General features: G+C 51.7%; 1 long non-coding RNA gene across 1 annotated transcript; it reads left to right on the top strand.

Moving 5' to 3' along the window:
- Positions 1 to 3,150: 3,150 nt before the first annotated feature.
- On the top strand, positions 3,151 to 12,753 carry LOC132331382 (uncharacterized). The gene is made up of 2 exons (XR_009487564.1): positions 3,151 to 3,461; positions 12,229 to 12,753. It is a non-coding gene; the product is annotated as an uncharacterized LOC132331382 (long non-coding RNA).
- The last annotated feature ends 272 nt before the right edge of the window (positions 12,754 to 13,025 follow it).

The raw sequence follows: 13,025 nt of genomic DNA, 5'->3' as shown, positions 1-13,025 counted from the left end.
GGGAGCAGCGAGGTTTGCTGACCCTGGGACCTGCCCCCCAACGACATGGGGAAGGCTGGGAAACCCATCACCACTGCCAAAACAGTTCTCTTGTAATTTCCTGGAGCTTCCCAGCAAAACACAGCAGGCAAGGCTTGATTTAGGGTGCTCTCCCAGAGGAACCCCTTGAGCCAGTCTCTGCCAGAGGAATATGTCAGTGCTTGTCAGGGCAGCTGCTCCTCTGACCTCATGGCTTTGTGGGCTCCAGCTCCCCTCACCCTGCTCAGACACTGCTGGGGTTTGTGTCATTTGAGTCTTCAGGATGAGTGGAAAAAACAAGAGAGGCAAAGACAGGAACCCAGTGGCACACACAGACACGTTGAGAAACCACCTGAGCACAGCCCAGCCGTGGCTGCTCAGCAGCAGTGGGTGACACAGCAAGCACTGTGCTCATGCCACTCTGAAAGTGCTGTCTGAAGGCTCAGCCTGGCTGTGCCCTGCTCCAGGAGGGATATTACAGCTCATCCCAGCCTCCTGTTTCCAGCTCCCAAGACTTGCTGTGCTAGTAGTGGATGTATTTGCAGCTTTGGCATTGTAGAGGGCAGTCCATGCTCTGGATCTCTGTAAACTGGCCTCCTCCACAGCAGTGCTCGAGGGAGGAGCTGCCCCCACACGCTGCTGATCTCATTAAAACCTAACTTACACATCCACAGCCAAAAAATAAAGGAATAAATCAAACAAAGTCTCAAGTGTATTGTTAATACAGAGCAGCCCTAGCTATTTGGAAATCACTCTTTGAAATACTGAGTCCCTCAAGACGTGAACCAACTTTGCAATTTCTTTTTTTTAGTCATTAATCAGTGGCTCTAGCTACACAGTTATGATTAAACAATTGCATGGTGAATGTTTTAGGCTTGGCTAATCTTTTGTTTTGAGGAAAAGACAATCCCAAGATGAATGGGCTGTCTGGACGAGAGACACCAGGAGTGAGCTCAGCAGGACTGAGCAGTAACTTGGGGAAGGGTAATTCTGACCACCAATGACCCTGCAGCATCAATCCAACCCATTCTGCCTATCTTGCAGAAACGACAGGACAGTGTGAGCAGAGGAAGGAGCAGCTCCCCAGTGCCCTCCCAGCGTGTGGCCTCCACCCAGACCCTCGCTGGCTCCTGGGAAGGTGGTGATGGACAAGTGGGGCTGTGCCACACTGCTGCTGGCTCACTGGGGACAGGGGGAGCAGGGCTGTGCCTGGATGGCAGGGATCAGCTCCCCAGAGAGGGCTGGGCACAGCTGTGGTCCTGCAGGAAAGGGCAGCCCCAGGCAGAACCTGGCAGCAACATCAAAGGCACACAATGCAAATGAGCTGCACCTCAGAGCTGGTGCCTAACCACAGCTGGGCCTCTGCTTGGGCTGTGCAATTACCTCTGCTGGGTCCCTTCTGAAGCTTCTTGCTCCACCCCAGAGGAGCTCGAGGTCCTCTGGGGCAGAGGTGCCAGGCCAGGCGTGGAGCCAGCATGGTGGAAGCACGTCCTGCATGTGCTGAGGTGCTGATGGAGACTGGGAGAGGAGCAGGCAGAGCACAGCTCCCATGAGTGTCTTTGTCAGCATCGTGGTGAGCACACACATCTGCTTCCCCAAGCACTTTGTGGCTCTTGATTTTGCTACAACTAAAAGGGAATATGTGAGAAATAAAAGCACAGGCCTGACAGCCTAAACACCAGATTGTCCAGACCGTGGAGGAGCATATTGATGCTCCCAGCAACCCTTCACTCAGTGTCTGGTCTCATTCCTATTCCTGTAATTGTTTTTCATTCTGTTATAAACTTGGAGGAAACTTAAAGACCATTAGTCACAGCTTCTGCTTTTCTGGGGCTTTAATTGCTTATTTGTTAATATTTTTTGAAAATGGTAACCACAGGGGAAATTGTGGTCCTTAGCCAGAGGCTGGCTGGGATGATTTTGACTATTACAGTTTGTTATGAAAACAGGATTTCCAGTTCCTGCAGAAATATGTCCTTGGTCTCATGCTCCCCTCCCTGCTGGGCTGATATCAGTGCTCTAGGTGGGTCCCACAGCCGTGATTCCCAGCATGAGAGGGCCCTGGGCATGGGTCTGTTCTCCCTGTAGGTGTCATGGGTGACAGGGAGGAGCTGGAGCTGCTTTCCAAACTGAGACTGGGGAGGAAGAGAAGCACGAAGGATTTCTGTCGAAGAGCAGAGTATGAAGGCGTGTGTGGGCCATGTGTGGGCCCTGCCTGAGGCACATTTGCTCAGGGTAACAGCACTGCTGCCTTGTGCTGCTCTAGTGGAGCAGGTGAAGTTTGCCCCAGCTCGTTTAAAGCCTGGAGAAGTCCAGAGGCTGAGGGAGCAGCAAGAAGTGCTGCTGGCAGCCACGCAGGAAAAGGCTGTGGCAGTGCCCGTGCCTTTTGAGAGGTTCACAGGGAGCTGGGATCTGGGAGGCTGCAGCCTCTCTCCTGTGGCACAGAAGGGGGTTCCAAAAGGCTCCTTTTGCTGCAGTGCCCAGGTGGGAGGTGGGGCTCAGCCTGTCCCTCTGCAGCAGCTGTGTTCCCTGAGCCACCACTGGTGTCCTGGCTCGCAGCAGCAGTCCCAGGGCTTGTCACAGCTGGGCAGTGCCTCACAGCTGCATTGACCCAAAAAACCCAGGGGCAGGTGTGGCAGCTCCACTTGGCCTCGCTGCCAAGTCCAGAGCTGCCATTCCAGGGACCCCAGTGCATTCCAGGAGCCATAGGACAGCCGGGCACAGAGGCAGAGGGAGGGAGCAGCCACCCCACCACCACCACCGAACAGCTCTGGAGGCTCTGGGCTGCAAACCCAGCCATGACTGCCCAGAAGCAGCTGTCTGGATGCTGATGGCACATCACATCTCCTCCCAGCCCCTGAGGGTGCCAGGCTATGGCCAATGTCTCCTCTCCACGGAGCACAGCTCGCTGAGTGGGCACTGTGGGGCCGTCACCAGTGTGCAAAGGAAAGCCCACAGCGCTGTGGGACCAGCCCATGGTGTGCTGCTGCTGGAGGCTCCAGTCTGTGCTTGGGTCTTCTGGAAATCCCCTGGCACCGTGGTGGCTGTGTGAGTGTGGCAGAGGCTGAGGTGGGGCATGAGGGAGATCGGGGAGGGCTGTGGCTGCCACCACATCTCGCTCTGCTGGGGAAATTCCTTGGCGGTTTAACAATATCTTTACATCATCCTTATCTATGGTTTTCTGCTCACTTCAGGAGTGAGTTTTCTATTTAAGGCACAACATCTGAAGTCTAATTCCTTCACAGGATCACCAGGCAGAAGCCCATCACCCTTCAGGCACAAAGGCTGACGTGTGTCCTTGCTCCCAGTCCCAAGTTAAGAGCTTGCCTGGGGAGGGGCTCTGGCATCTCACAGGGCGTGGGGATGCTGCTTTTCCCCTTGCTGGGTTGGGCACAGTCAATTACATGTCCATGGGATAACAGAGAGGATTGGGGGCTATCTGGGTAAGTAACATCTGTGTGTGCCTCCTCCTGTGGTGTTTGTCACTTGCTGACAGCTTCAGTTGGCTTGGGGAAGACCTGTGAGATCAGCGAGCCCAGCCCATGACCCAACACCACCTTGTCACCCAGACCATGGCACTGAGGGCCCTGTCCAGTCCTTGAACACCTCCAGGAGCAGTGACTCCACCGCCTCCCAGAGCAGCCCATTCCGGGGTCCAGCCACCCTTTCTGTGTAGAAATTCCTGCGCATGTCCAACCTGAACCTCCCCTGGCGCAGCTTAGGGCTGTGTCTTCTCATCCTCTCAAAAATAACCTGGGAGAAGAGGCCAAACCCCACCCGGTTACAATCTCCTTCCAGGGGGTTGGAGAGAGTGATAAGGCCACCCTGAGCCTCCTCCAGGCTAAAAAAACACTGATCCCTGGGGACACCCCTGATGTCTGGATGCCAACTGGATGTGGCACCAGTCACCACCACTCTCTGGGCCTGGCCATCCAGCCAGCTCTTAACCCAGCCAGGAGAGCTCCTGTCCAACCTGCAGCTGTTCCAGGGAATGCTATGGGAGACAGTGTCAAAGGCCTTGCTGAAATCCAAGTAGACACATCCACAGCCTTCCTTGCCTCCACCAGGTGGGTCAGCTGGGTGTAAAAGGAGACCAGGAGCTGCCTTTCCTAAGCCTGTGCTGGCTGGCTCTGCCCCCTTGGCTGTCCTGTGTGTGCTGTGTGACTGCACACCAGGTGATCTGCTCCAGAACCCTCCAAGGCCAGGCTCATGGGCCTCTTGCTCCCCACCTCCTTCTTTGTGGACAAACTCCAGTCATCTGGGACCTTCCCAGTTATGCAGAATTGATCATAAATGAGGGAGACCAGCTTAGCAAGCTCTTCCTCCAGCTCCATCATGACTCCAGGATGGAAGTGATGCCTTGTGAAGGCTGACCTGGATCAGAGATTAGACAGTGTTAAAGAATAAAGCAGGGATTTATTAAAGGCCTCAATGGATCCACCTTGGGCAGCACAAGAGCCCAGCCAGGGCTACACCCCAGATGGACCCAAAATGGTCACAAAATGCACGGCCAGTCATGAGGTTTCATACTTTTAGAAGTTTTGTTCCATTTGCATATTGGGGTTAATTGTGCAATTACAGCTTCAGGTTATGACGTCCCATCCTCCTTGTTTGCTCTCTTCAGTTTCCTGTTTATGCTTTTTGAGCCTGAAGCTCATAACTGTTGTCCTTGGTCTCAAGCTGGAAAAGGAATTGTTCTGTCTACCTACCCTGTGAAGAGAACTTCCTAACACTTAATATGAAGCTCAGAGCTTCACATCTAGGCAGCACAGAATCTGAAAAATATGAAAGCTGAAACTTAAAGCATCAAACCCACCCAGTCCCACTGAGCACCTGAGCTCAATTCATCTCGGTGGATCAGGGAGCCACAAGAGTACAGCAGAGTCACCACCTGAATGGGCCCTGTGAGGCTACCCCTGCCAGGTGCTCTCACAGCCCCTGGGCAGTCACACCTGGTGGGACATGCTCCTCCAAAGCCTGAGGAAATGCAAATACCTGCCTGGAGAATTGCCCCTGGCCCACTCTCACAGCCCCTCTCTGGTCATGGCAGCCCACCAGCACTTTGCTGTGTGTGTGGAGAGCTGGAAGGGACAGTGGGGATGCCTGGGGGGAAAAGGACTGAAAAAGAGGAACTGCAGTCAGCTACCAGCTCCTCTGAGGGCTCTGCACCCATGAATAGGGTCCAGAGCAAGCTTCACGTGGTGGATGCATGACAGAGCAGTTGCCCTCCCACCTCTGCCTCTCTGTGAGCTCAGTTCCTGCAGTTTAACTCCTCTTGGGCAACTTGTGTGCTGTAAATCGTTCAGCTTGGAAAAGAGCTTTAAGATCAGGTGTTAGCTTGGCACTGCCTCAGAGAAGTGTTGCATCCATTAATTCCAATGAGTTAATTTTGTGGGAGCGGACAGGAAACCTGAGAAATGCAGAATTATTTCTCCTGGAGTCAGCACCAGCTGGGCTGTGTGAGCTGGTGTTGCCTGCTGGCGTGTATAAACCCCAGAGAGCAGATGAAATGCTGCTCCCACAGGGGGTTAAGCCATTACTGACTGCAGAGCTCTGCTGTCAGTGACCTGGCTCCCCAAACAAGCAGCCCTAACCCTAACCCTGTGTCTTGGTTTGGAAAGACAGGTGCCTGCTAAGGAAGGCAGGAGCCTCCCCTGAAATGGAGAATGCAAACCCTCCCCACCCCTCCGAATTGCTATGAATTTCAAAATAAGGGGCTCTCAGACAAAAAATATGGGAGCAGGAAATAACAGTTCTTTACTAGGGAAGGGAAAAAGAAATAAAAGGATAAAATAACCAATGCAATACACTAGAACAACACTGACAGAGTCAGAACTCAACCTGACACCCTGTGGGTCAAGGTGTTGGTAGCAGTCCAGTTGGAAATGTGGCTGCAGCCCTCCTGGAGTGTCAGGTGTGGTTCTGCTGGAGCAGGGATCCTGTAGGAAAGGGTGCAGTCTTCCTCTGAAGATCCAGTGGAAGAGGCAGCTGCTGTTCCTCTGGGAAGGAAATCCAGTGGAGAAGCTGTGCTGGTGTTCCAGAATCTCCAGATTATATCTGGGTAGGAATGCTTGGCTCCTCCCTCTGGGCTCCCATCTCCCAGTGGGATGCTGTAGTTCTCATCAGCCATGCAGTGACATTCAATGGCCTGTTATCAGCAGATGTCCCCCTGGTTGTGGAAGAGATAAGGAAAACTGCCCACTGAACAGAAGACAACTGCCATACAGATGGTAAATAGAATACAATTTGCTTGACAATCCAGGACACCCTGACACCTTGGCTTTCCAGCTGTCAGTAGCCAGAAATCCATGTTAGTAACTTCATTCCCTCCATTCCTTCCACACGACCCCCCAGAGCAAATCATGCTCTGTTCACCAGGTGGTCACCAGATGGTGAGGGGAGCTGATAAAATGGTCCCAAGATTTCTCAGCTTGTGCTGATTTTGAGCCAGGGGAGGGCACAGGCACCAGCCCAGCAAAGCCACCCAGCCCTGCCAGGGTTTTGCAACCACGGGTGATGCTGTGCTGTCGAGTCTTAACTTTTAGCCAGGGCTGGGATTAAATGTGTGAGATGGAATTTCTTGCTGGGACTCAGGTGTTTATTAGTTCTTATCTATGTAACAGTCTCAGAGACCGTGAGTTCTACAGCACTTCACTCTAACAATCTAAAAAAGGAGCCCTGGCTCTCTCTCTAAAGGCCTTTTAAGGATAAACTGTCCAATTAAGAAATGACACCTGAATTATTTTTACTTTTAACCCAATAACAAACCACCCATGACCTTCAATGCCGACTTTTTTATCCAATTACACAAAACCACCCAAACCCATGGAGAAGAAGGTGAAGAAGGACCAGCCACTGCCCTAAAACCTCCATCTTGCTATATATATATATATATATATATATATATATATATATATATATATATGTTACTGTATATACCCTTAAACTCTGAGTTTTCCACCCTGTGATCTGTGATATCACACACTTCTATTCAAACTCCACACCCACAATCCCAGTTCTGCCATTCCATTTTGGAAGCATTCTCCACAGCCTCAGGTCAGTGCAGTGTTCTCTTGGGGGTCAGAGCCTGTCAGCTCAGAAAGTCTCAAATTCTCAGCAGCCAGGGCTCCAACACCACGTGGCACTTAGCAGTCCTTACATTTGTTTAAGCTGATTATTTGCTGGATTAGCTGGCAGACAGCAGATTGCCAAGAGACTTTTTGAGCCCAGGAGGCATCAGCTTGAGAAGAAGTTTAAAAGAAAACCACAAAGATCTGGACTGGTGAGGAGGAGAGGGGAGACAGGTGGGGCTGGTTTGTGGTGACAGGGATGGAGCAGCAGCAGCTCACAGGGCTCTCTCCAGTGGATCCCCTGCCACTCTGTTATGGCTCCAGGGAAACTTCTCCCTGCTCCCTGCATTGCAGAGCTGCTGGTTGTAGAAACCAGCCAGTTATTCTTCCTTCACATCTCATGAAACCCAGCAAGCACAGAGGCAGAGGGACTGGTATTTCTGCAGAGGCAAGAACTGCTCAAAAATAAGACCTGCCCAAGCAATTTGTGGTTTGAGACAGCAGGTGCCTGTGGCACCAGAGAGCTCAGATGCTCTGGGCTCTCTGATCCTCCCAGGCAGCTCTGGCTGGGCACAGACACACAGTTCCCTCAGCTGCTTGCCTCCTTTCTGAGGCTTCAGAGCACTGCTGGGTTCCTCACGGGCTTTGGAGGTGACCTGGGGCAGCCCCTGCAGTGAGGGCAGGGTGAGGACAGCGCTGGGACAAGGCTGTGTCCCTGCTCTGCAAACAGTGCTCCTCTCCAGGAGCTGCTGTCCAGCACAGAGAAACCCTCTGCCCCACAGGACTGCCAGCATCTGACAGCTGGGGTTTTGCTTTTTCATCTTTAAAGACTTCAAAAGCCTTGAGGATGCCAGCCCTGGGTTGCTTTGGCTTTGGGGAAATCACAGCCTTAAGCAGCACATTTTTACCCCACATTTTACATTTTTACCCCACATTTTACATTTCTGTTTGACTACATGCATGCTGTGTTATTGAAAGCCCACAAAGGACTCTGCATGGGGAGAAGAAAGGACACCAACCCAAAACTCCCCTGCTCAGCTTGAGGGACACTGCTGAGGCAGCAGGGACCAGTTGGCACCCACTGTCCCTGGGGTGTCTGCCTGAGAATCCTGTAATGGTTTGGTTTGAGACCTTAAAACCCATTCAGTTCCAACCCTCCTGCTATAGGCAGGGACCCCTTCCACTAGAGCAGGTTCTCCAAGCCCAGGATGGGGCATTCATATCTCCCCTGGGCAACCTTTGCCAGTGCCTCTCTGTCCTCACAGTAAACAATTTTTTCCTAATATCTAGTCCAAATCAACTTTCTTTCAGTTAGAAGCCATTCCTCCCTAATCCTTGCAAAGAGTCTCTCTCCATCTTCCTTGTGGGCTCGTTTCAGGTCTCTTTCCAGGCTGAACAATCCCAATTCCCTCAGCCTCAGGAGAGCAGTGCTGCCCAGGGCTGTCACATGAAGGGGCTCCCAGGCTCTGTCAACACTTCCAGGGCAAAGGCAGGGGGAGCTCTGCTCAGGAGTGCACATTTCTGTACCTGCAACCAGAGCTGGCCAGAGCCTGGCAGAGCTCCTGGCCTGCATCTGCCTCTCTGGCAGCCCCACAAGCCCCTGGCTCTCATTCTGGCTGAAGGAGAACCTGCTCTCTGCATTTCACAGGCTGGAATCTTTCCTCCACCTCTGCTTTCTCCATCCCAGGGTCTCTCTGGCTGCTGGGGTGTTCTTGCACTTGGGTGTGGCTCTTGGGCAGGGATGGTTCTGCAGCTGGGGCTGCCCATTGTGGTGGGCTCCTGGGAGGCAGCAGACACACACTCCACCTAAACATTTCCAGCTGACTTGAGCAGTTTCAGTTTTTCCATCCTATCTCCTGCCCAAGTCATAGCAATATTGATGATATGGCAGGGTGGGGAGACATGACTGCACTGCTCCTTGCACTGGGCAGATGGGACTCCTCCACATTATCAGCTGAACTCCTCTGACATGATTTTTTTCTTTTATCTTTTTTTCTTTTTTCTTGTTTTGCTTTGTTGAGCCACACAATACCAGAAGAATTTTTCCAGGAAGAAAAACCCCAGAGCAAAACTGATTTTTTGCAGTTAAGCCTAAACCTAACCCTAAACCGTTATCAAGCTAATGCTAGGAAGCAAAGGGGCCAAAAGGAAGCTCTTCAGACACTCCTGCTGGCATGCTAAGATCCCAGGGAGACAGTGGTTTTAAAAGTCTCTCCTTCATTCCAGTGTCCCTGTGGGAGGCAGGGTGGGCCATCAGACAGGGCTAAGAGCATCACAACCTTGGGACAAGTGTGAGGGCCACAGAAAGCCACAGGGCTTCATTTTCCAGCACTAACCAACATCTCTGCTCAGATCTGCAAGGATTGTGTAGATGGCAAGTGTGCAACTACCAATGAGTCATAACCACAAATACTTCTATCCATTAGCAAAATTAGCCTGCCAGGATGAACATAACCACAGAAAAATCAGTGAGGGAGTAGAAAACTGACTGGGAGAATGTTTGCCTGCAAGATGGGCATGAAACCTGGCAGAGCACAGCCCAAACCCTTGGAGATGTGGTGGCAGCAGGGTCTCCTGCCACAATCCACCATCTCAGCAGGATGGGAGCAGTGGGCTGCCTTCCCCTCTGTCCCAGCCCAGTGGGCTCGCTCCCAGCAGGACTCACAGGGCTTTCAGTGCCAAGGGGATGTGCAGAGCGAGCCTGAGGGAGGACAGATTCCCCACCACCTGTGCCCTCAGCCCAGGCCTGGAAAGGTCACAGATGGGCAGAGCCTGCGGCTCTCAGGGCAGAGAAAGCCCCGCTGGCAGCACGGCTGCCTGTCCCTGTCACCGCCGCCTCGGTGACCTACTTGAGTCACGGGGGATGGCAGCCAGAGACATCCTGCACTGTGGTTGCACTGACACTCTGGGGAGAGCCAGGGGCTCCTCCACAGCCCACAGAGGCGGGGAGCAGGGCAAGAGGGGGTCACAGACGTGTTTTATGAAAAATCCCTTTGCCAGGATTTTTCTCCTGAGAAGCAGAGAGACCTCAGGAACGAAATGTAAACAATGATCATCTGCTGCTGTGGAATGTAACAGGTGGGTCTGTGATTGGTCTCATGTGAGTTGTTTCTGCTTAATGACCAGTCACAGGTCCACCTGTGTCAGGACTCTGGTCAGTCACAAGATTTTATTATCATTCCTTTTTTTTTCCTTGCTAGTCTTCTGATGAAATCCTTTCTCTTTCTTTTGTATAATTTTAGTATACAGTTTTCTTTTAATATAATATATATCAGGAAATAATAAATCAGACACATGGAGTCAAGATTCTCATCTCTTCCCTCATCCTGAGACCCCTGTGAACACCACCATAAGAGGGCACACCACATCTCCAAGGGTTTGGGCTGTGCTCTGCCAGGTTTCATGCCCATCTTGCAGGCAAACATTCTCCCAGTCAGTTTTCTACTCCCTCACTGATTTTTCTGTGGTTACGTTCACCCTGGCAGGCTAATGTTGCTAATGGATAGAAGTATTTGTGGTTATGACTCATTGGTAGTTGCACACTTGCCATCTACACAATCCTTGCAGATCTGAGCAGAGATGTTGGTTAGTGCTGGAAAATGAAGCCCTGTGGCTTTCTGTGGCACTCACACTTGTCCCAAGGTTGTGATGCTCTTAGCCCTGTCTGATGGCCCACCCTGAGGCAGGGCAGATCCTACTTGCACCCATGGCATACCAGCCTGCTCCCCATGCTGCAGTGCAAGAGGTTTTTGTGATTTATCTTCCTCTGGCCAGAGTGAAGGATGCAGCTGATGTGTGAGAGAGATGGTTCTGATGCCTTGTGAGGGCTGAGCTAGAACAGAGACTGGACAGAGCTAAAGAATAAAGTAGGGATTTATTAAAAGGCCTCAATGGTTCCACCTTGGGCAGCACAATCCAAAATGGCCACAAAATGCACGACAGGTCACGGGGTCTGACACTTTTATCAGTTCTGGTCCATTTGCATGTTGGAGTTCATTGTCCAATTCCAGCTCCAGCCCATGAGTCCCATCCTGCTTGTTTTTCTCTCTCCAGCCCACGTTGTTTGTGCTCTTGGGCTGAGATTTGGATCATTTGTCCTTGGTCTCCAGCTGGAGCAGGAATTGTTGATTGTGACCCGTGGAGCGAATTACCAACCTTAGATGAAGATCTGCAAGCCATGACAAATTAAGTCGAATGACAGTGAATTTATCACAAGGTGAAAAAGTAGATTTTGGGGTTTTTAGAATGGAGATCCAGGGGGCAAGATGGAGGAATCTGGGCATGTCCAGCCTTTCTCCTTCTTCTTCTTGGCCTCGATCTTCTGGGTGATGTTGGCACTTTTGGATTGGTTTAGAGTAGAAGCTCACTGTCTAACACAGGTGATGGGGATTGGGAAGTAATTGTAAATGTTGTACATGTAGGTTTTAGTATAAAGACATAACACTGCCCTGGGGCAGGCAGAGTGCCTCTGTCTGTCCTGCTGAGCGACCTCGGCTGGGCAGGAGAAAGAATTTTATAGATAAGGAACAATAAACAACCTTGAGACTGAGAACTGAAGAGCTCTGACTCCTTCTTCGGTGCCAGGCTGGGAAGAGAGACTTTGTGACCCATCTGGGGGTCACTGTGAGCAGCAGAAACCCTGACAGCAGGCAGAGGCTGGGGCTGAGGAAGGAGCTCTGGGTGAGCTGCTGCGGGGCTGGCTGGGCGCTGAGCCCGGCTCGAGCCCGCCGAGCCTGCTCCGCTGTGCCTGCAGGGCTGGCAGTGCTTCCCTTGCTCCAGTGCCACAGAAAACAGATCCACCTGCTCAGCTGCCGAGGCATGGCTTGGTGTTTGTCACTGTCACCCCTTGGAAGCCATCCCATTCCCACATGGCACAGCTTCCCCAGGCAGCAGGACGCCTCTGGCCTCCTCCCGAGGCTGCAGCCCCCCAGCACCCCCCGTGCACAGACAGCATTTCCTGGGAAAAAGCATGGACCTGCTGCTGCTCTTGGCACTAAAGGCTGCTCAAAATTGCGAAAGAAAGGCCAAGACAGACTTTTGAATCTCTTCTTTCATTTTTTTTTTCCCCGAAGTGTTTTGGTTTTTTTTTTTTTTTTTAACATGTGCAAACTTTTTTTTTTTTTTTTTTTTTTTTTTGCAGGCTGAAGGCTACTCCAGCTATAAAGGGCTGGGCTGGGCTCTTTCTGCCTGGGGTTTCTCTGAAGCAGAGACAGGGCAGTGAGGCTTCCCTCACCTCTGAGGTGCCACAGGTGGCTGCAGGTGACCTGAGCTGCTCCCACGGGAGCTGCTGGCTCTGGCCACCACTGCTCCCCCCCTGCCTGGCACAGACACCACCAAAGGAGAGGAGATGTTGTGAAAAACGAGGTAATCTGGGGCCCTTCCTCCCATGCCCAGCCTTGTAGGGGGCTGAGAACATTGGCAAGGCAAAGTTGTCTTGGGAGAAGAAACTCTTCTGCTCAGATCTGAGTTCTCTGTCATGCCTGTACTGAAGATGCAGCTGAAGGAATTCCTTTTTCTAGGTTCTATGTAGCTGCAGACACTGAAAAAGCAAAGAATCCCTAAACACAAGATGAGGAAGAGATAAATTATCAAGACGGAGATGTTGTCAAATTCCTGAGTTGTAACTCACTGATTTTGCAGTCATGCAATGAAAACTTTTAAGAGCTGTTTGATGTCAGTGTGGGAGTCAGTCTGAAGGGCTCTCGGAAGGAAAATGAGAAGCATCAAATGCTCCAAGAATCTGTTCCACATGTGAGCTCTGGTGGCGAGAGGACACTGCTGGGTTAGTGCATCTGCTGTGCTCAGGAACTGGGAAAGCCTTTCAGCTGCCAAGCAAGGAGGGTGATCAGCATGTGGAGCTCAGTGCTTCGTGCTGGGAAGAGCCTTCAGGGCTTGTGGGATGTGTGGGGAACGGGAGGAACCAGGGTGGGAGGAGCA

This window comes from Haemorhous mexicanus, chromosome 9 (assembly GCF_027477595.1).
Source record: "Haemorhous mexicanus isolate bHaeMex1 chromosome 9, bHaeMex1.pri, whole genome shotgun sequence".
Classification (NCBI taxonomy): domain Eukaryota; kingdom Metazoa; phylum Chordata; class Aves; order Passeriformes; family Fringillidae; genus Haemorhous; species Haemorhous mexicanus.
Note: the sequence above shows the minus strand (reverse complement) of the source record. Positions and strands in the feature narration are given on the sequence as shown.